We start from the raw sequence: 23,216 nt of genomic DNA, 5'->3' as shown, positions 1-23,216 counted from the left end.
AATTCCCTTCTGATTCACCCTGAGAAATTCCCCTGATTTCCATATTGGTCTTCTTCATCAGATTTCACATGAACGATGGACTCTCAGGATGAAATTGAAACCAGTTCCATTGGAAGACTAGTTCCTTTCTGTTTTAACATTCTGAGAATCTCAATCTATGGAAAACTGAGAGGGGAAAATCTGATCTATTTTAAATTTTATAATATATAATCAATCTGTATACAGTGTTCATACTTTTAAAAACATTTTAAAGGATGATGTTATTAATTAATGAACAAAATTTCTTAAATGATCTGTTTGGGAAACCACTGGGCACTCAATTTGAATCTTGGTAGATACTAATATTTTGCAGTAATATGTGATTACACAAAGCAGAATTGCAGAGTATTCACTTATTGTTCAATATAACATTATATGCTGATTTAGAAAGCAGTCTTTATATAATTTGGTTTCTGGAATTATTGATTAATCACTAGCAGAGATTTTAAACACTAAGGGGAAATTACTTTGACTATTCATAAAGATTAAAGTTCAGAATAAATTCCTCTCATGAACATGGATTTATAGAAGTGTCAGAAACAAAGACACACACTTGAGCTTTGGAAGAAGAGTTAAGATCTGAGAAAGGATCTCATTTTTCAAAGACTATTTAGATATCCAATAGTCTCTCTTGGGGTGAGAAAGTTTCCAAAAGGGAACCTTTCAAGATGAAGCAAAATGTGTTCATTTCTTTCTATCTCAACAATGACTCTAACTAAAATTATACCTAAATTGTGTTCCCTGAAATAAATGGAACTCCACCATCACCTTCAGAGGGATTTATCAGACAGGTCAATAAAGTTAAGTAGGAGTAGATTGCCTCTTTGAGATGTATTAATGAGCTTTTACCACATAATGGTTCCCTAATCACCTGCCTTAATGTACCTTCAAAAATTAAGCAATTTATCCCCTATCACCTGAGTGACTTAAATATTGGAAATTTTTCATTCCTATGTCCAAGTTGTTTAGGATGACCTTTCAAGGAAGTGGTCAAGTAGGGAAAATGTACAAATTTACTGCTTAAAAATCCCTTTGTAATAAAAAAGTTGAGTCTGTAAAGTACTGCCAAGAAGTCATTTAGTCCATAGATGAAAAAAGCAACAAAAGTAATGATGGCAACTTTTAATTCTAAGATTTCTTCTGTATATGTGGGGAAAGAACTACCTTAAAATACCACATGCATCTTCTCCATTTGATTTCATTAATGTATAGATTTATCAGTTATCAGTGGGAACCCATACTGAAATGGGTTTCATAGGTATACAGTTAAACACAGCCTGATTATATGCATGTCCCCAGGTTTAAAGTGAGCTGTTCCCATTTTACTCAAATAGCAAACGGTCTCATACAGTCTACTGTATGGTATCCAGCAATGAGACCTACAATCTCGGCATCTTTGAGGCAGTTCACTTAATTTAGCTGAATTTCTGTTGTTTAGTCTACAGGAAGGTTTGTGTCAGAAAACTCAAGTAAATGAAAGCGCCGAGGATAAATATGACCCATATGTAAGCAAAATATTCTTACCCTCAGAAGACTTCACTCCCTGATTGTGGTATTTTTATGGTAAAGCAACAACAAATTTTTTTCTTAATGTAGTACAGCTTTCTAAAAGGGACATAAGGTGGGGAAGTGGGAAGGAGAAAGAGTGAGATAATGTGTGTGTGTGTGTGTGTGTGTGTGTGTGCCTATAGGTGGCATAGAGTACTGCAATGAAGAGACTGATATCCCCAAGTAATTTAAGTTCAAAATTGAATGAATTTAGTACCTGTGGCCCTAGCGTCACCTTGCTTCTATAAAATAGCATGAAACTCTCTAAAACACTAGTTTCTATTGCTCTTTTATAAGTTAAGTTTCAGTCTGATACAGTTTTTAAAGAAAGTGAAAACTCAATCAGACATCCTGAGTAGATCAAAGAAAATGCAAATCTTTATCTTTTGTATTTCTCTTCACAATTTAGCAGTGTTTAAGCTTAAAGCCTTCAATGGCCATCTCAGTGAAGAATACCTCAATCAAGTGCTACCAGGTATCAATACATCTTAATAATAATAATAATGAAATAGCCTCCTTTAATCTGGGTGAAGGTCTTCATTTGTTATTCCTTTAAGAGCTAAAATCTACAGTTAAAAAAGAACATGATTTTCTTTGATTGTCAGCCCACTTCAGTAGGTGTAGAGCAGGACAGTGTGCCTGGTGAGATTGTAGATGGACTATCTGCTGCTTAAAACCATTTTCATCATTCATTCACTGGTTAAATATTTATTGAGTGTCTGTGAAGTGCTGGGCTATGCTAAGTGCTAAGATAAAAAAAAAAAGTGATTAGAAAAAGAGCTCACTCTTGAGAATGAACCAGTGGAGGAGACAGATATGTATCTATATAGTGACAAGACCATTAATAAGTGTGTATAGAAAATAACCCCAAATAAGGTGATGGATATTCTGACTTAGGGCATTAAGATGGTCGGGGGTTCCAGGGACAGTTTTATACTTAAGGAAAGACTTTTAGGTGAACAAATCAGGCCCTACTTCATCTGTTCTGTTTCTGGCTCTCCAGTAGGACTGAGATTTAACATTAGCTAAAGATCACACTACAGTATACATAACACCTTTGCAGACATTGTGCTCCAAATAAAGACCCTCTTGAAGTGGTTCTCCCGTTCTTTTACTGCTTGTAAGGGAAGAGTAGTACATCCTTTTTTTTTTCCCCTCCTCTCAAGGTCTGCATGGTTTCATGAGGTGGGAGATTGAGTCAAGTAGTTAGATTTTAGAAGAAATGAGTCTGCCGCTCAGTTTTCTTCTTTCTCTCCCCACCCCACAAGAATAATCAGTTGTTAAAACATTTTTTTTGTCTATAAAATAAAAACAAATAGAGCCAACGTACTCTGGTCAGAAGCAAAAGTTTTAGAGCCAGGGTTTGAGATTAAATTTGATAATTGTCTCTAATATTTATTGGCTGTATGATCCTAGGAGAACGACTTAGTTCTTTGTGCCTTGGTTTACATCTTTGCAATGGACTAGTAACACTCTCTTTGTTGGATTGGGGTGAGGAATAAATGAGCTACCACAGGCAAAGTGCTTAGAATAGTGCTTACTTAGCACATAGTAAGCACAACATAAATGTTAGCTACTATAATCCATACACGTAAATCAGTGTTGGTGGGGCTGAGATCACAAGGCAAATCATTCAAAAAATGAAGTAACTCAAATCTATATTGTTTTAAAAAAAAGAGTAGCCACTTATTTGACTAAAGCAATGATTTTCCTATTCATGTAACACTCAATAAACACGTATTGAGTTCTTACTGTTGGTACTGGAGATATACAAATATATACAAAATGAACAAAATGGGCAAAAATCTTGCCCTCCTAGAACTTAAATTCAAGACACTGAAGCTGCATAGGAAGGAGACTAGATGAACTGACTTTTCAAATCTCGTCCTACCGTAGGACTTTAAGAAAATATTTCAGGATGCTGTTTTTCAACAAAATGAGCATTTACTATATGGCACACTCTGTACTCAGCACTTTTCCTATATGTTTTTTCCTTAGTGATGGAGCTGTTAGGAACATGTTATTATCAGCTTTTTCCTGATGAGAAAACAATGATATAGGAAAGTTATGACACTCAGCCAGGATAGAACCGTATCCAGTAGTAAAACTAAAATTCAAACTCAGGAGATCTGGTTGCAAGGGCATATGTTCCTCACCAATATCTGGTATTGTCTAATTTTAAAATTGTGTGGCAGGATTATAATAAAAATGGGACATAAAAACCTTTCAATATTTCATTCAGTATAAAAAAGGTATTAAATTTTTTTATTTTGTCAGAAAGATATTACATGTAGCACTTAATACTTTATGGTGCTGAAAACATGGTTGCTTGTTATATGAATCTTTATAATGTTACTGAATTTTTTTATTGACATATATAGTCAGCATAATGTCCCAGTCATGCATATATATGCATATATTCATTTTTATATTCTTTTTCATTTAAAGTTATTACAAGATATTGAATATAGTTCCCTATGCTATACAGAAATTAGTTTATTATCTATTTTTATATATGGTGTATAACCTTTGCAAACTCCCAAATTTATCCCTTCCCTCCCCTTTTCCCCTTGTAACCATAAAATTGTTTACTATGTCTGTGAGTCTGTCTCTGTTCTGTAGATGAGTTCATTAGTATCCTCTTTTTCTTTTTTTTTTTTAGATTCCACATATGAGTGATATCATATGGTATTTTTCTTTCTCTTTCTGGCTTACTTCACTTAGAATGATGATCTCCAAGTCAATCCATGCTGCTGCAAATGGCATTATTTTATTCTTTTCTATCACTGAGTAGTATTCCTTTGTATAAATATACCATAATTTTGATTTTTGAATGTTGAACACACACAGGGAATTAAATCATTTACTATGCATTTGCTATGTACCAGACAGTGTTCTAAGCTCATTATATATATGACCCATTTAATTCTCACAAGTACCTTGTGTGACAGATGCTGTTACTAAACCACAAATTTTAGAGATGAGGAAGCTATGGTACAGAGAGATTGAGTAAGTAATAGAGCTGATACTCAGGTCCTGGCAGGAAGGTTCCAGAGCATGTGTTTTCCTTAAACTCTACCTGATACTCTGGCTTCAAATAACAAAATGTAACACTTGTGAAACATTTATAATGTGAAAAGCACTATTTCCCTCATTTTGCATTAATTAACTTGCTTAATTCTTTCAAAAACTTTTATAAAGTTGTAGAGTAATGGAAACTTGTATATTTCCCTTTTAAAGCTGGAAGACGTGGGCCACACAGGTTTAGTAACTCACTTGTCACAAATGAATGTCATCATCAACAGTAATAGTTACCTTTGAGTATTCGAATGTGTCCAGGATAAGGATACCATTTCTTTTTAATTATGTTACTGATTTATCAGATTAAGTCTGCTAAGCAAGTACTACTCTTATTTTACGTGTAAGGCTCAGAAACTCAAGATAAATCACCCACACCACAAAGAAAGTAAATGTCTAGACTGATACTTGAACCAGTATCTTGCTGACTCCAGAGGTCAGAGTTTTATCCAAAGGTGTAGATTGAGATATTTCAAGCAGTTCCATATTTAGTCTCTGAAAAAGATAAGAACCCTTAAGGACTATCTTGGGAATAAAATACTATTTCTTTTGACATGTTTTGCATTCAGTACTTCACCAAGCCCATCCCCCTAAGTTTTCAGAGAAGATGAAAAAAATTGGTTCAAGGTTGAATACCGTTCTTAATTTTGCCTTTTGAATATACTATGTAGGTCACCTCCTGACTGTATAACTCTCTCCATAATTTACTTACACAGTGAGATAAAAGTTCTGTTACACTACAAGACTGATTACCCAGGTTTTTTCATTAGATGAAGTTAAAAGCCCAGAATCTTTATCTAAAGACTGTCTGACGGGAATTGTGCTGACATGATACTTTCATTTCTGGTTGGCACTATATGGTAAATTTTCATTACTTAGCAATTCCTTGCAAATATTGCTCAGGTTATGCTAGTGTGAACTGTTAAGTCCTCTGGAAGGATCTGATAAGATAAAACGGCTGTTTTCCAGCTGTTTCCATTTCATTGTTACCTATAAGCGACCAGAGTTCTGTATAGTATCTTATCTGGGGCTGGAAAGACCCCTGATGTCAGCTCTTTCAGTTTCCCCCTAGACCAGTGTGATAGATAAGAATGTGTACTATCTCCTTTGTTGTCCTTTTTGAGTAAAGTTTTAAGTTGTCACTGTTTGGGTTGCAACAATGAATTATCCACCTAGAAGTTGAAAATAGAATTTCATTATCTGCTAATGTATAATTTTTTTTTTAGTGGTCAAGTACAGCTAAGAATTCTCTTACACTTCAGAGAGAACTATTTCAAAAACAGATTAGTTGGGGGAAGAAAAGATAAGTCCTTTGATAACCCAGTCTTCATTTAACTAATCTGTAGGTTAAAGTCAGACTTCATTGTGTTTCTTAAAGAGAACTTGAGAACTAGCTAAAAAAAATCACCAAATATTGACTAACATTTACATTGTTATCTTAAAATACATGTGAGTAATGTCGATATGTGGGTGAAAGCTATCATGAGAATATAATGTCCAGTTATGGAAATGCAGAGTTGGATTTCAGGGCTTATGAACTGTTTTATGTTGTATCTAATGTATATACTGACTCACTATATAACCTGGTTCTTCTACATGGGTTTGCTTCAAAGCTTGTAAAACTATATTTGTAGATTACTAACTGCCTAATCGTAATCAAGCGCATAGGATGTTTGAACGATGAGGGAGTGATAATGATAATGTTGTTGCTGATGCTAATGACCATAACTTGCAGTTATTGAGTTCTTAGTACATTCTGTCTTTCAACTTAGTGAAATACCTCATTTAACACTCAAGACAATGAGTCTTGTATGTACATAGGAGATATATATTATTTGTATTATCTTAATTATATAGAGCAATTGGTATTTAAAGAGATAAATATTTATGCAACTCATGAGGCCGAGGTGTGATTCAAATCCAGCTTTGTCTAGCTCAAGAGACAGTGATTTTAACTCATCTTAAATTACAGGCAGCTATTAAAAATAAGACACAAGGACATGCCTGCTCATAAATCATGGTACTTTTTGTGGTATCCCCTCACATGGAAAAAAAAATTTTAACAATTGTTTGCCGTTACAAATGTATGGTAGTTTCTCTGCATTCCCCAAGTTTGCTGTACTTGTTAATCTTCTTTCTTCTCAAAAAAAAAAGTACATTCAGATGGACTTCCACTTCTGGTCATAATTTAATAATTGTTATGAAACTAGCCCTTCTACCAGATAAAACTTTATAATTTGACAAAATAGATGAAACCACTGGTTTCAAGAGTAGCCAGCAGGCAGCACAAGACTGTGCTGACTGAGAGAAGAAAAACTCATCAGGTGAGCATTACAATAATCCAGTTCTCTGCCTGAGTATAATTTCATGACCACATTTCAGAGAGCTGTGATCCAAGCACAGCTTGGGAGTCCAACTGAGCTGAAGAGGCAGGCAAGAGTTTAGACAGCTATATGGTCAGAATCTGCAGGACAGAACAACAGAGAGGAGGTTTCTGAGCAGAACGAGGGCTTTGTGGTTCATAAGAGTATTCTCTGGCTCAGGACTGGGCTCTGCACATGCAGAGCAAAACCTCCCAAAACTTCTCAGATAATGTGAAGAGTGAAGGGGTACTCTAAATAAGACTTTCACAAGTTAATGATATGTGTTGTTCCCCATAGCAAACCAGTGAAGAGATAAAAGGAGAAATAGCTACAAAATCAATAAGAGAAATAAAATGGTGTGCTGAAATAAATGATAATTTAAAAGAAAGCAAAAGTACAAAAGAGAAAACACTGAAGAGACAAATAGAAGACGATACATTTAAACCGAAAAGATCAATAATTACGTTAAATGTAAATATACTAAACAGTTCCAATTAATAGGCAGCAGTTTGGTAGGCTGAATGAAAATAAAACAGATCCAATTATGTCTTTTCTACAAGACATGATTTTAAAATATAAAACATTGCCAGACTGGAAATAAAAGAAAGGAAAAAAGCATACAAAGAGTAAAGTAAAAACAGATGACATGGTTATAGTAATACCAGGCAATGTGTTATTTCATGACCAAAAGTATTATAAGAGGTAATGAAGAATACATTCCAAGAAAAGCAATTTATCAGGAAGACATAATTATAAATACGTATATATATATGTAATAATACAGTATTAAGATGTATGACTCAAAAACTGTCAGAAGAGGAAAAATAGACAAACAAACACACAATTATAGTCAGATTCTTAACATCCCCTTCTCAGAAATTGATTGGACAAGCACAGAAAATAACATGTATATAGAAGATCTCAACACAATCAACTCACTTGACCTAATTGACATGTAACTGTGACATATAATATTAAACTCTAGAGTATAACCTATTTTCAAGTAAATAGGAAACAGTCACTAAGATGGATCACACACTGGGCCAGAACATGACTCAATAAATGTCAAAAGTTTGAAATCTCACAGAGTGCATTATCTGAACAAAAGAGAATTAAATGACAAATCAATAATAATAACATAATGAGAAAGTGCCTCATATATTTGGAAATTAAATTGTACATTTCTAAGTAATCCAAAAGTCAATAAAGAGATTACAAGGGAAATAAAATACTTTGAAAAATAAAAATCAAAAATATGTATCAGAATACATAAATACCTTCACATATCCTTCCCCTCTGCATGTCTGTGTCTCAAACCTTCTCCTTTCTCTTACAAGGATTCTAGTCCCACCCTGATTCCAGGAAGACCTCATCTCAAGATCCTTAATTATCTATAAAGACTCTACTTCCAAATTAGGTCATATGCAAAGGTACCTGGGGTTCGAACTAGGATATATCTTCTGGGGACCACAATTCAACCCCCTACATCCCCTGTCTTACACCATGCAGCAAATGAATTATAGATTTAAAAGCAAAAGCTAAAATTGTTAAAAATCCCAGGGGGAAAACCATAGAACATCTTTATGATCTTAGGTAAGCAAAGTTTTCATAGATAGTACACAAAAAAGCTTGAAGCATAAATGTAAAAAAAGTTGTGCATTTATGTTATGAGGTTTCATCATTTTTTTTTGGTACTAGATTTTGAAAGGATTAGCAAGGAGTTTCACTTATTGCTAAAAAGAAAACTACAGAAATTTTTATTTTAAAAAAAGACAATAAAGACAAAATGCTGTTTTTTTCATTGCACACAGGCTTCTCATTAGCTACTTACTTTTACTCATTTTTGAAAGAATGAAAAATAACTAGCATTACTCAATATTCTTTTGTTTCATCAAGAATGACAGTGGTTTATATGATTTCTGCTTCACACCTGAGTAATAATCACGCATTATATAAATTTTTAACCAACTGAAAGAAAACCATGTCTCTATAAAATATTCTGAAATACCTAGTTAAAATGGAGTGTTTTCCTTTGACTGGCAGCCTTATATGGGCTTTTTCTGAACATGCCCTTCAGAAAGCATATCCTGCTGGTACACACAGCTCCTTTTGGATCCACAGATTATACTTAATGCACATCACAGTAAGTAACACCACACACCTGTTGCTTTTTTGTGTCTCCTTTTTGTAAATTTAATTCCACAGACTAATTAATGTCTGTATCCAACATGGAGTTACTGGGGGGAGAGAGGAGTTCCATGAAGCATCTGGTTGGTTGTCAATGTACAGTTATAAAAAGAATCATCAGTCTATGTGACTATAGGGACAACCAAAAAGGCAGAAGTGAGATATGCCCAGTAATACCTAGGTTTCAAGTGTCCAGAGCCAAATATCTCAAATCAAGAATGTGAATCAGTCGTGGAGAGATCTGTCAGAAGAAGAACCATTCACATTCACATTGTTTTCCAGGTTACAGACTCCTGGAAGGCATGACTGCCATGTCGCCTGAAATTCCCATGTCACTGCTGAGGCACTTTGGCCACAGTGATTGATGACATAACCAGTTTTATTAGGTGACTTGGTTTGACCATTCTTTTAGGCAGTGTCCTGTCTTGCTATGCTGTATTCTTGCTACTCCAGTCGGTGCCTTTAATAAAGAGCAAAAAGATGCCTAAGAATATATTCACTCTATTTGATTTTATAGATGAAGTAACGGGCATCCAATTTTTACAATATGAAATATATATCTACATATCCCTTTCATAAAAGTATCTCAGACTTTCTTTTATTTAAGAATTATTGCTGGAACTATGGGTTGGTGAACAGAATTGAGATATTCAGCCATTAGCCACAAGAACAATATTTGATTATACTTTTGCAAATTCTGTGAAAATAACAATACAAACAATAAAACTCTATAAAACAATAATTTTAATATACTAACATTTCAGACTTAATAGTTTCTTTAGCTTGGGCTTTTATCCTCAAAACAGCAGCCTTGATGAGTTTCCTTGATAAGCTATTTAAAAAAAAAAAAAGTTTACAGAATCACTAGTGTCATCTGTTGGTGAAACTGAAAAATACAACATACCTTAGAATTGGATTTCTTTAAAAAAAAAACTATCATTCTTATAAGACCCACTGAATAAGCATCTGTGGGATTTTGAGTCTATAAAACTCTTTGTGCCTCATTTTATCATTTCTTCTCATTAAAAAATTAGTGCTCTTTTAGCTCATGGTTGAAGAATGGCAAAACTGTTTCACAAAATGAGTTAGACATGTGAGTCTGTTTTAGATAAATGGATATATATTTATCTAGCAAACAGGGATGCTACTGTAGGATAAGTTAACAGTAATACCTCCCTCATTTTCTATTACTAGCTGTATTGATATAGCAGGGCTGCTTTGAACTTGGGCAAGGTGACATTACGAATATTAAGTTTGGAGTATGGGAAGATGAAAGCAGCTAATTTAATCATTTCTTTCAATTGAGTCTTAATTCTTATTACCTGAAACAATCTACATCTTGTCTACTTTCTTGTCTTCCCTACTTTCAAAAGCTCATAAATAAGTGAAATGGCAGTGATTTTAAAATATAAAAAGCAATCAAGAAAACCAAGCCAAGTCTTCCTGTAGTTTCAAAAAGAGTTAGAACAAGAAGGGAAGACAGGAGTAGAGGAAGGGAGGAGAAGGGAAGGGGATACAACCAGAACCAGCCTCTTCGGATGTGCCAGAGAAATTTCATCTTTGTCATTTAAGGTGGTCTCCAACCAGCATCATTGGCAATTAGTAGAGGTTTTGCTTAAAATGCAGAATCTCAAGCCCCATTGAAATCTAATGAATAAGAGTCAACATTTTAATAGTATTTTCAGAGAATTTATGAAAATGTTAATATTTAGAAATCATGAATCACATCACTTGGCTTGTTTAAGTCTCACCATGCTAGGAGGCACAACTTTTTTTCCCATTTTACTGATCAAGAAGTAGATCCTCAGAGAATTTCTCTTTACTTTCCCATGTGTTCCAAATATGGCAAGAATCTCTCAGCAAAGTTTAATTACTGTGCTTATCAGAAATGACATTTTGTGGAAATTTGTTTGCTAAATCAATCACTTTATCATTTATGTGTGAACATTTTTTTTTCTCTTAATAGACAGAATAGAGGCTATTTAAGCATCTGTAATCCTAACACCATGTTTGTCATGCCAAAAAATATTTAACAATTTGAGAGTATGTATGTGTATAATTATATCAATATTCTCTGTAACTTTGGGCAAATTTTTCAACTTCTATTAGTTTCAGAGTCATTATCCATAAGTAATAATCTGATAGTGAAATGATGGTTCTCAATTCTAAAGGACCTTCAGCCCTTTTAGAGAACAAATAGTTTATAATGCCTCTTTTATTGTCCTGAAATTAAATTCACAGACGTTGTTGTCTATAATCTAGGAAAATGGAAAAGTTATATAATGCTCTAAATTGACATAATGGAGAAGCAAAAGGAAATCAACTGATGGAATAATATATTTTTCACTGCGTAATTGCTTTAGTATGACTACACTAGAAGATAAAATACAGTAGTCACCTGTTGCCCCTATGCTTCTAGGATTGCCATGATTTTTGTGGCCACAAATGCAGAACTGATACAAGGAAGTATATTGGCTGTTCATATAGCACAAGTGGTGTGACCACTAGTGATGTGACTTCCCCAAAGAGCAAACAGTTTTTGAGTGCAGTTTTGAGAGAAGAACGTTGATTAGATTTACCCAGTTCATATATAATTTGACCAATCTGGACAAAATGCTTGCTTACTTGACTGGGCTAGACTTTAGCCAGGCTTATCCACACCTCCTCCGCCACCTTCCAGTTTCTTCCAGCTTTGTTCATGTCTACTTACGAAAGAAGAACCATTCTCACTGACCTTTGAGTCTCTTGCAGATCTTAGAATCAAAGCATTCTCTCTGTTGCATTAGTTCTCCTCTTCCTATTGCAGTGGTCTTTTTAATAAAACATCTCTTTACCTAACTCTGGATTTTTTTTGTCATACTTATAGAAATTCAGAAAGATATTTGGCTGATGAAGATAATGGTCTTTGAGAAGATCTCACATTATGATCATCTTTCCTAGGCCAGTTTTAATATGGTTAAAGGCAGCCTTTATAACTGAATTTTAATAAATTTTCAGAAAAAAAGGAGTACAATGTATAACAGTCCACAGTCCTTATCCCAGATTTTAGCACTTGCAGCTAGAGTCTATTTGGTAATTTTGAATGCAAAATATTTTGTGTTGAAAAGAAAAGCAGAACTATATTCAGGTGATTATGAACAGAGTTTTGAAACTTGTGAGAGATATGAAAAGTTTTCTTCATTGTAGATGACTTTTCTATGCTTAGTAATTGTAGCAATGCTGGCTACCAAATGCCATTATTATTCCCAATAGTAATAACCAAAACAGTTCATCAAATTCAGAACTGCTATCTACAAAACCATACTACTCCAGTAAAATCCTCTTTTCACTTGGAAAAAAATTCTCCAATTCTAAATCATTATAGAGCAAAGAATAAGTACTAAAAATGGTCTACTACAAGAATGTATATCTTTCATTAGTCTGAACTAATAAATCCCTGAAATATACGAATATATGTGGGTGTGTGCGTGTGTGTGTTTGTGCGTGTGCGTGTGTATGTGTTCAGGTGTATTTATACCTCACCTCATCCCAAAAAGATTTAAGGAAGTAGCACTATTGTTTTTATTTTTGTTTCTATCCTTTGATATATTTCCAAGGCTGGTGGATAAACAGGTCAACATAATCACTTTCTTTAAATAGGAGATTTAATCTTTGTAAAGGCTGTGCCCGTCTAAATTGTCTAATTAACGTTATTCTAAATATGTTACAGAAGCATATTATAAATAGAAGTTCTATTAGTTAAAATTATGGAAAATCATTTGATTTTGTTCCCATTCATTCATTTAGCCAGTCAAAAGATTAGATACTTAAACAGAAGCTATAGTCCTAAGTAATCTAGGAAGTACTTGTGAAGCTTAGATTTTATTGGGAGGAGAAAGATAAGTAAAAGCACACACACAAAACCACTAAATAAACATATGAAAGTATAATAAATGCTAAGGAGATCATTACAATAGAGCTATGATGAAAGACAACCTAGTTGCTACTTCATACTTGGTAATTAGAAGAATCATTTCTAATGATAGACCATGCAAGGTGACATCTGCATGTCAGGAGACTACTAGATGTGTGAATATTATGAAGAAAAGCCTGTTAGTCAAGGAGAATAGCTTGTGCAGTGATCCTGACCAAAAGAAGGCCAGTGTAACTAGAATTCAGTGAGCAAGGAGAGGAGGTTACAAGAAGTCAGAGGGTTAGGCAGGGGCCACACTAGAGGTTACTTAAAAGTCATGCATTCTTAAAAACCTAGCACACTATATTATGCAGAAGGGTCTGAAAATAAGTAGTCTAGTTCATCCAGCCATGATTCGATGCATCAGACTTTTCATCTATGCAGCCAAGCATGCATCCATTCATTTATACATCCATCCATCCGTTTATCCATCCATTCATCCATTTATCCATGCATCTATTTGCTCACAAACATTTATTATATACTATGTTCTGATTTTTTTTTAAATCATCAAGTGTAATGATAAATCAGTGACCTCAAAGAACTCATGGTCTGATGGAAAACAGTCTATTTTACAATTAAGAGAGAACCAGGACTCTTCCTTCTGTCATTTTTGTTGCTCTGAGTTCTGATGCAGAACCAGCTGAGAGTTTTACCGAGTTGAACTGTCAGCCTCCTTGCAGTCACACAGTAATGACTCTCTGTGGTGTCTGACAACAATCAAGCCCCTTATCTTCAGATAACTCACAAGATAAAGCCTGTGTCTGTGGCATGGAGCCAGACTAATGTGCCTCTCTCGCTATATGAGAACACATGCCTTTGGATATAGCTTTAGACGGATATGCTGGTGGTGACGATAAATAGATGTATTACATTGTCTGCCTAAGTGCAGAGATACACAGATAAATTCAACAGGGAGGCGGGCAGGCCTTGGGATATCAGCCTCATCTCTGGGAAAGCTGATTGCCAGAGCCTTGACAGAAGGAGCCGATTTACTTGTAACAAGGACCATGCCAGGCTGATTTGACAACTTCTGAAGTAAATATTTTAAAACCATAACAGAAGAAGAAATTACTTAACCTCAGGTCCTTGTAAACCAAGGAAAGCTTGTCATATGACATCTTCCCCTCCGTGACTTTATGTTGTAGTTCCCTAAAGGCACAAGTATTAACCAGATATGATGGCTTTATTATTTAGATTCTATTTTGAGGAAGAAAAAGTAGGGGTGGGGGGAAACAGAGAACTACACAGCATGCTCATTAAGAGGTAGATTTGTCTAACTGTTTTCTAAATGGAATTTCTGGCTCATCTGACCTCTATTTTGCTGCCTTCTATATTTGCTAGAAAAAGGTTGAGGGCTTAGCATGATATCTTAACGGTGATGATTCTGCTGTGGAGAAAAAGTTTAAATGTCTTTAGCTGAGGAATGGAGAAGAGATTCACTAAAGATATCTTGCCGTGCAAATATAGAAATGTCTCACCCTAGTCTCCCCAATCTTCTCACAGAAAAAAAAGAACAATCTCCTAAAACTTTCACCTCAGTCGCCACTGTGTTACAAAATCCCACTGAAATGATGTAGTTGACTTTCTCGCCCAGGGTCAGTTCAGAAAGGCTGGCATCTAAATAATAATACAGTTTAGCTCCCTCTACTTAGAAACAAAACAGCTAGGATTTACCCTTTCCCCCTACAGTGATCCTGAGATAAATCTTTCCCTCAAAAGTCAAGCTGTTGTTAAAAGCATGTCACCATTTTGGCTAGCTTAAGGGTTTCACAGTCTAGGGTCAGAGTTAAATATTAGGTAGTTTGTAATCAAAGACAGAGGAAGAGATGAGGTGAGGGAAATTTTCCTGAATCCTGGCCAAGCAAACATCTTAGGGACTGCAGAAACATTTGGGGCTTGACCAAGGAATTGCTACCTCTACCCAGCTACCTTAGCAGTCATGAATCAATTCTGGGAGCCAGAGCTGTTTGATAGTAGATATTAATTTGTAACCAAGGACGAACCAATCAGATTTTTTCCCCTAGGAATTTGAAACTGGAGCAAGTTAACAATTAACCTTAAGTCTATGCAGGTGACCTTGAGTGGGTGACAAGTAAAATCAGGCATAATGTGACAGCCATTGACACAGCAGAGTTCTGTAGACAGAAAATTATAAAATTCACACTGAGAAAAGCAAAGATCTCTGTTTCTGTCATCTTTGCCCTTGATTCCGTCCAATTTCCTTTCTTAGGTTAACTGAGTTTAAAAGACTTTTATCATTGGAAACTAAAACAAGAGACTACTCAAATATTTTGGCCCCAAAGCTTATTTTCTCAGTTGCCAGTACTGCAGTTTACCTTGAGTATATGTGCATCAGAATATTAAATAACTAGTTTAGTATTCTTCCAAGCCAGTAAAACATGCTAGAAAATTTTGTTTAATCACCTAAAATGTACAAGGCTCTGATAGTTTGGAAGGAATAGAGAGATTAATAAGATGTCCCTGACCTTGTGAGTGAGTGTGTGGGGCTCCTTGTCACTACCTTTCTGTAATACTGTTGTGTACAACATACAGATATGTATATGGAATGAGAAGATAATCTAAAGTAAATGTGTAGACCACAATAGTCATGATTTTAACTGGTACATTCAGACAAATTCAGAGTCAGAGAAACATCTGTAGAGTTTTCAAGACTGTAATAAACCAAGTTCTCTGAGGAGAGACTGAAGTGAAATGATGTGATAAGCTCCTCTACTTATATAGACCTGTCCTTGGGGAAATCCAATTTCAAATGCTTGGGGAATCTATCCAAAGAGAACAGTCCAGTAACCTACCAGGAAATCTATAAATCCAAGATGCTAAATGTCAACCTACTTTAGTTGGATAGAAAAGCTTGGCAATTGATCTCTAGAGGCAACAGTTGAATGTGTTGGAAAATGGTTATGGGGTGAGGTTGTTAATCAGACTTACTTGGCAGGTGATTCATTAGATAAACTAAGAAACCAGTGATGAAAATTATCAGAGGACTGGGCTACACTCAGGTTTATTAACTTTTTCATTGGGGTACAGGGAGTCTAGTCCAAAAAAAAGGACTTAAAATGTGTGGATATCCATCATGCCATGGTAGTAACAGAGATTTGATTAGAGAAATGATTAAAGAAAACTAAATTATAACTTCAGTACTCCTGGAGGTGCATTAGTTTGACACCACCCCATATCACAGACTGTTCCCAGACTTCAGCAAACAAGGAACTATTCTTGGTTCACAAGACAGAATCCTCAAGCCAGCATTCAAATTCCATCTCCACCACTCACGGACTATGTAGCCTTAGACAAACCGCTTCACGCCTTTGAGCTTGTTTCTTTATCTGTAAAACAAGAGAAAAAAATCACAGTAACAACACCAAGAAAGGTAATTGTATTTCTCCAAGATATTTTGGATATCAAACCAAATGAAATGAATGAGAATGTTAACTAAATTACAGAGTGCTCTGCAGGAGGTAGTGAGCATGTTTCCCCTCTGGTGTCCCTCATTTCTTCATCTTTGATCATCACCATTAACACATGCCCATTTATTCATCACTAGTCCAGCATGTTCTCCATCCTCATGCCCAACCAGCCCTGCCCCCCTACCACACCACATCATTCCATTCTCTGAACCAAACACCAATACCTTTGATACAAAACCTATCTATAATTTCCTTGATGGCTTCTCCTCTCTTCCTTCATTTGAAAAATGCTTTGTTTTGAGAACAAAATTACTTTTTTTCTTTTTTCTTCCCTTGTTAGACCCAGAAGAAAGCTGGGTTATTCCATCCTCCCCACTTTTACTTGCTCTTGAAAAAATGGGCCTGTTTTGAACTCCTCTGAGCTTCTTCTAAATTGGTCAAATATATCTTGGGGCTGGGGTGATTACATTAGGTGATGCAGACAAGATAATCTGATTATCCTCCTTTTGCCACTGCCCCTCTGGTTCATTATTTAACTCTTATCTAGGATTGAGCCCTGCAGAAGGTGTCAGCTGGGCTCCCTGGCCCTCAGGCTTCTGGGTGGGTTCCACAGGTCAGAGGGCCTAAGTTGAGAGCAACCCTGCCCTCCCACTTGTCTGGCAGTGACAGTATTCCTCTCTGGCCAGAGTCTCTGTCAGGTACCCCTTTTCCACACTCCTCATCTGAACTCTGGTGATACCTTCCCACCCCTTCAGGCCTGGGGTGGTGACAGCTTCTCAGTTTTGCTAGATTTGGGGCACCTCACCAGCCACCAGTGAATCTCTTGACCTTGCCCATACTCAGTAAAAATGTCCTTTCATTAAATTCTGTTCAGTTAAACCCTTTTAATTAAGCCATCTTTTTTCTGCCAGAGTGCTGATTGATGTACAAAGGATTTAGCAGAGAGCGTGTCACGTAGCCAGCATTCAAGAAATACTGACTTTTTATGTGTAACAAAGTAATATACAGAATGATGAAATAATTATTCATTTATTGTTGTTATTAATCGGTGTCAGTACACATCATTCCTGAAAATCAACCCTAAATGAGTAAATGCAGGTCTCTCCCAAGATTTCCATAGACAAAGAGCTTTGTAAAACCTCATAAAGGCCTGAGATTTTTAGTTTGTCAGTAAACATAATAGGCAAAATCAAACATCATTTTTTTTTCAAAACTGAATTCATTGTTTTAAATCCTGTTTTGATTGATGCATTTTCTTCTGTTTTATTAAGCTGAATAATCAGTTGTGAGATTATTTTATTTTATTTATTTTTCTGATGGAAACAATTTTAGTTGAAAAGAATCCTCAAGTTGCATGTGGATTAAAGGCAGTGTAAGATTCAAAAGAAATGGACTGAGGTTTTAAACATGTATTGTGATAGTATAAAAGCAATTGTGTGGAATCCTATCAGTCACCTTTGCAACACTTTGTAATCTTAGATGAGAAAGCTGTCATCTTTGAGAATCATTTGTTAAATAAGAATAATAATATGCACGCCATCCAGATCACTGAGTAGTTGTGATTATCAGCTGAGTTAATATAGGTGCAAGAACTCCATTTTGTGTAAATTCAGTTACAAGTGTTAATTGAGTACCCAGGATAGACCAGACTCTGTGGGAGGTTCTGAGGATAAAGAAGAGTCAGTCCAATGCCCATTGGTGGTCAACGGGGTGGCAGTGAGGGTTGGCATAGGGGAAAAATTAAGTAATGTGTGTTAGTTTTCCAAAGCTGCCTTAAAAAGCACCACAAACGGGGCAGCTTAAACACAGCTCTGGAGCATAGAAGCCCAAGGTCGAAGTTGGTTCCCTCTGAGGCTGTGAGGGAAGGATATGTTCCTGGCCCTTCTTCTTAGCTGTAGATGGTCATCTTCTCTCTGTCCCTTAACACAATCTTCCCTCTATGTGGGTCTGTGTCCACATTTCACAACATTTTATAAGGACATCAGTGTCCAGTGATCCAATGACCTCTCTCTAACTTGTTTACTTCTGGAAAGACTCTGTTTGCAAACAAGGTCACATTCTGAGATACTGAGGGTTAGGACATCAATATTTAAAGGGGGTGAGGGGCACAATCCAACCTAGAACATCCTGAAAACAGGGTGACAGTATGCTGTGACAGAGAAATGCAAAGGGCACTTCGAGAGCATAAAGATGAGATGTCTACCTGAAATTATTAGAAAAATCTGTCCTTAGCCTCATTTTCTAATTTCCCTCTGTATTTAATTAGCTCTAAATCATTTTATGTTTTCTCAATATCCAGGGCTTTGCTGCATCAACTGAACGAAAGTACTCCTATTCATTAACCTACAAGTCATTAGATTCCTCTCTTTTCAAGTGTTTCAGTGGGGCTGAGCCTAGGACCCAAGTCTCAGGTAAGACACTAACTAGCTAGCTGACCTTGGGCAAACACGTTAACTACTCTGGACCTCTGTTTTTCTATCAGCAAAGCAAGGGATCAGGTGGTCTGCTTACTAAGATACCTTTTAGACCCCGCATTCTCAGGTTCTAATTACTGTGTGGATGCTGCCACATACTAACAGAAGGCCCTTCCTTTTTGAAGAGTTCAGCGCTGCCTAACAGGATAATAAATTGACCAAATTCTATACAAAAAAGCACAGGTTGTACTGAGTAGTTAATTGATTCATTTTGAGATAAAAAGTTAATATGAAATTTTTAATCTTCTGGGAGGAGACATTCAATTAGAGTGGGCCTGGTTTTGACTTTCAATATAATGCTCTGCTTAAGTGGAAAATAAAGTGGATACTTTATCACATTAACTTAGAGCCTTCAAACACATCCACCATGTTATTTGGATATTCTAGTCAGAAATTTTATCACCCAGAACTATCTGGTCCTTTGCTTTGATTTTCCACTTTATGGTGTGTAGCTGCTCTTGAAGGGGTCCAGAATCTGCCACTGTGGCATAAGAATAATGTTGAACTGAAGGCATTAGAGATTCAATAGATGGAGGAAGACACTCTCTCTGCACTCCCCTTATCTGCCCAAAAGCAGGGCCTCCCAGAAGAATTCAACTGTCTTAAATAAACCCTACTTAAAGGACGGGGGAAAGAGCGACTCCCATCTCTGGGAATAAGAAATTGCATAAACAGACCTTATTGAAACAAACCTTATATTCCATTAGTTTTCCACATAAATTTCCCAGTCATTTTCTGCCATTTATTTTCCCTTAAAACTCTAGCTCTCTCCCCTTGTTAAGCTGATATACAAGTCCCAAATTCTGCTTCTCTGAGTTACATTTGCTTTGTCCTCCCTTACAGGTCTCCATAAGTGAATAAATTTTGTCTCTTGCTAATAGGTTGCAGTTTAATTTGCAGATCCCCAATCAATTACCTAAGAGGGTAGAAGTAAGGTTCCCCCCCCTTTGGTATTTTCTACATCAAACTGATGATTTAGAAAGTATTTGACTAGTCAACATAGTAGTTAATTTAATAGCTAGAATGGAAATAATTCAAAAGTCATGCTTTTAAAAGTAGAAAGCAGCACTGTCCTCATATTGGTTGTTTGAGGGGCAGTTATAGGGAAAGAAACAATGCCGGTCTTAGTAAAATCAGTGTGGCTCATGAACATCACAGCATGTTCTTGTTTGGGCCTGACTTTAAGATATTCCCTGAGGAGTTGCTGCTGGTGTGGCTCTCACTGATAACAAATCAGCACTTTCAGGGGGATAGGGCAGCACTGCCTTGGGAAGCACTCCCTTCTGGTGATAATCCCACACATTACACTGAAATATATGTTAGCATTCCTGGTGGTTCAGGGATATAGGTGTCCAAATGCCCCCCTACTGTGAGTCACCATACTATCCATAGGAATACACGTTACAACTCCAGATTGTCGTAACTCACACCAAATGGTACATTTGAAAAATCCAGTTTCCTTCCAAAGTTAAAGAATCAGAGGGAAATAGGACTACCTGATGAAAACTCTGCAGAGCACTAAAATAGCAGCTTCCTCATAGGAAGTTAAGTTTGTGGAGTACTTTTGTAAAGCTAACGGTATGATTGGGCTCCTTGAGTGGCCAGATGATAATACAGAGATGGTTACAATGGAGATCATAGAAGGGGGCTGTTTCTAATCCTGCTTCTTCCATTTGCCGTGTACACTTGGTGAGACCTGGGAGACGTGAGTGGGGACCAGGCAGGAGGTATTCTGTCAAGTTTGCCCCAAGGCTCTTTTCAGATGCCAGCTCTTCACGTATCCATTCCTTCCACAGCTATTTCTTTGGACTCTACTGTGTATCAAGCACTGTGCTAGGCACAGAAGATAGAGAAGTGAACAAGGGATCCAGCTTTTCATATGTTGGGGGACTAGTGAAGTATGTCTGAAAAACAGAGTAGAGTGAGGAATAGGTGCAGGCGTGTGGAAACCTCATGAATTCAGACCCTAAATGCTACACCCCAAAATTAAATTTCACATGGAAGTCAGTAGGGATTGTTGAAGGAATTTAAATACAAAGAAGACATATCTTGTTTTACATTTCAGAAAAAAAACTGTCAACTGAAAAACAATGCACAATCTAAAAGTTAGAATTATGTTTTATTTGGCGGACTTCCTGAGGATTTCAAGCCAAAGAGGCAGCCTCTCATTAAAGCTCTGAGGGACTGCTCCAAAGAGGGAAGGGAGGAGCCAGGATATAAGGAGTTTTTGCAACAAAGACCAGGTAATTAGAACATCAAAAGAATATTGTTAATTAAAGAAAACCAGATATCTCAAGTTAAGGAATTTAGCACTTTACACGGGAAGGTACAAGAGTCTGTTCTCGTTGAAATCATTCTTTAGCTATCTAGGGCCAGTATCTTGTTCTTTCCCATCCCGAGTCCCCTTTGGGTGCACCACTGGGCATGGCTGCAGTGACTGAGGGCTGTCTCCAACCTGAGTTCCCTTAGGGCTCACATCAGGGGCAGCAGTAGTGACTTGATGGCTGCAACATCCCTTGTTTACTGATATGGCAGGCAATGTTTTTTCATTCTCAAAACATTCCAGCAAGCCTGTGAAGGGTGGATTCATGGACAAGGCAAAATAAAAATTTGTAAGCAAAGCTCTTTCTTCCCGTGAAAGTCAATTAATAATGGCTAATAATGGCATTTAAATTTTCTATGCCTTAATTTCCTCGCATATGAAATAAGTCAGTTGCACTAGGTCAAAGGTTGGCAAACTATAGCTCTAGGGCCAAATTTGGTAGGCTGCCTCTTTGTGTAATTGAAGTTTAATTGAAAGATGTCATGTTCATTTTGCATTTCTATGGGTGTTTTTGTACTACAATGGAAAAGTTGAGTAGTGGCAACAGAGACTACTTGGCCTAAAGACCTAAAATATTTACTATCTGGCCTTTATGGAAAAAAAAAAAAAAAGCCAACTCTGCCCTAGAGAGCCGGTCAGGTTTCTTCCAGTCATAATATTATTTGAGTCTAATCAAGTACTTGACTAAACACCTGTAAACCCCGCCTTTCCCTCTCATATGTGTACTGTTTACAAATTAATAAATACATATAATGATTTGGGGTGTTTTAGATAGTTGAATATATTGATTAACTAAGAGTTACTCATGCTCAAACATGGAAAAATTTAAATACTTAGCTAAAAAAAATACATTACATCTTAAATCTAGACTTAAGTAAATTTAATATCTGAGGATACAAGATTACTTTTGGGTGAGGTAGAATAATGAATAATTGGTATAAAGTACTAGAAAGTAAAGTATCTAAGATAAGGGACTGAACATAACATAACAAGATTGATATCTCAGAGGTAGTTTACTAAAGCTGTCCCTGACGTTGCCTTTTCCAGTTGTCACTCATTTGACTTCTAAACATGTTGATCTTTTAATTGTATTATATCAAATGTGATGACAGTCACACATCTACATAGCCATGGAAAGATGAAATTGCTCAGAGGCCTCATCTTCTCAGGGACGCACAGATTATTGCTATCGATAATGGAAATACATCATACTTGTATATATGAAATATTTCCTAGTTCATCCAGTTCCTTGGAAGAACTTGCCTTGGAAGAACTCATTAGCCATTTATTCTCTCAGATTTTTATTTAAAATTTCATGGTTAATTCTTATCTAAAATTTCCTTAGAAATATGGAGGGATAGATAATTTTTACATATATTTTATCTATGGTGAAATTAAAGTACAGAAATCACCATTTATTTTCTCTTTCATTTTTTTCCCCTTATTTTTGTCACTTAGTGACAGACTAGTTAAGCATAGTATATCAGAAGTCAGATCATTTAAACTGGAATCTACCTTCTAACCTAGAATTGTTACGATGTTTCTTTGATAGTTCCTTAGTCAGATGGATAAGGCACCAAATGCTCTGTGATTATTACAAAGTTCGTTTCTGAAAATTAAAAAAAAAAAAAAGAAAAAAAAAAAAAAGGACACCTGAACTAAAACTAGAGCTGGGACTGGTCTGTGAAGGGAGATCTCCAGCGTTATCACTTGCCATCATTTGCATGCACAGACCTTTATTGGCACGTGGCACAGGAAGAAGTATACCCTGCACTCCCCAAAAATGGAAGTGCAGCTGTTTTACTATCTGGAAAGAAGAAT

At 36.1% G+C, this 23,216-nt stretch overlaps 1 long non-coding RNA gene across 1 annotated transcript in view; it reads left to right on the top strand.

The window, feature by feature from the left end:
- Positions 1 to 23,216, top strand: part of LOC140686604 (uncharacterized) — an 85,929-nt gene that overhangs the window by 53,566 nt on the left and 9,147 nt on the right. The window contains exon 5 of the long non-coding RNA XR_012060440.1: positions 18,898 to 19,009. This is a non-coding gene — a long non-coding RNA (uncharacterized lncRNA). The remainder of the gene's footprint in view (positions 1 to 18,897; positions 19,010 to 23,216) is intronic.

The sequence above is a fragment of the Vicugna pacos genome, chromosome 17 (assembly GCF_048564905.1).
Source record: "Vicugna pacos chromosome 17, VicPac4, whole genome shotgun sequence".
NCBI classification, from domain to species: Eukaryota; Metazoa; Chordata; class Mammalia; order Artiodactyla; family Camelidae; genus Vicugna; species Vicugna pacos.
This window is presented reverse-complemented; position numbering and strand designations above follow the sequence as displayed.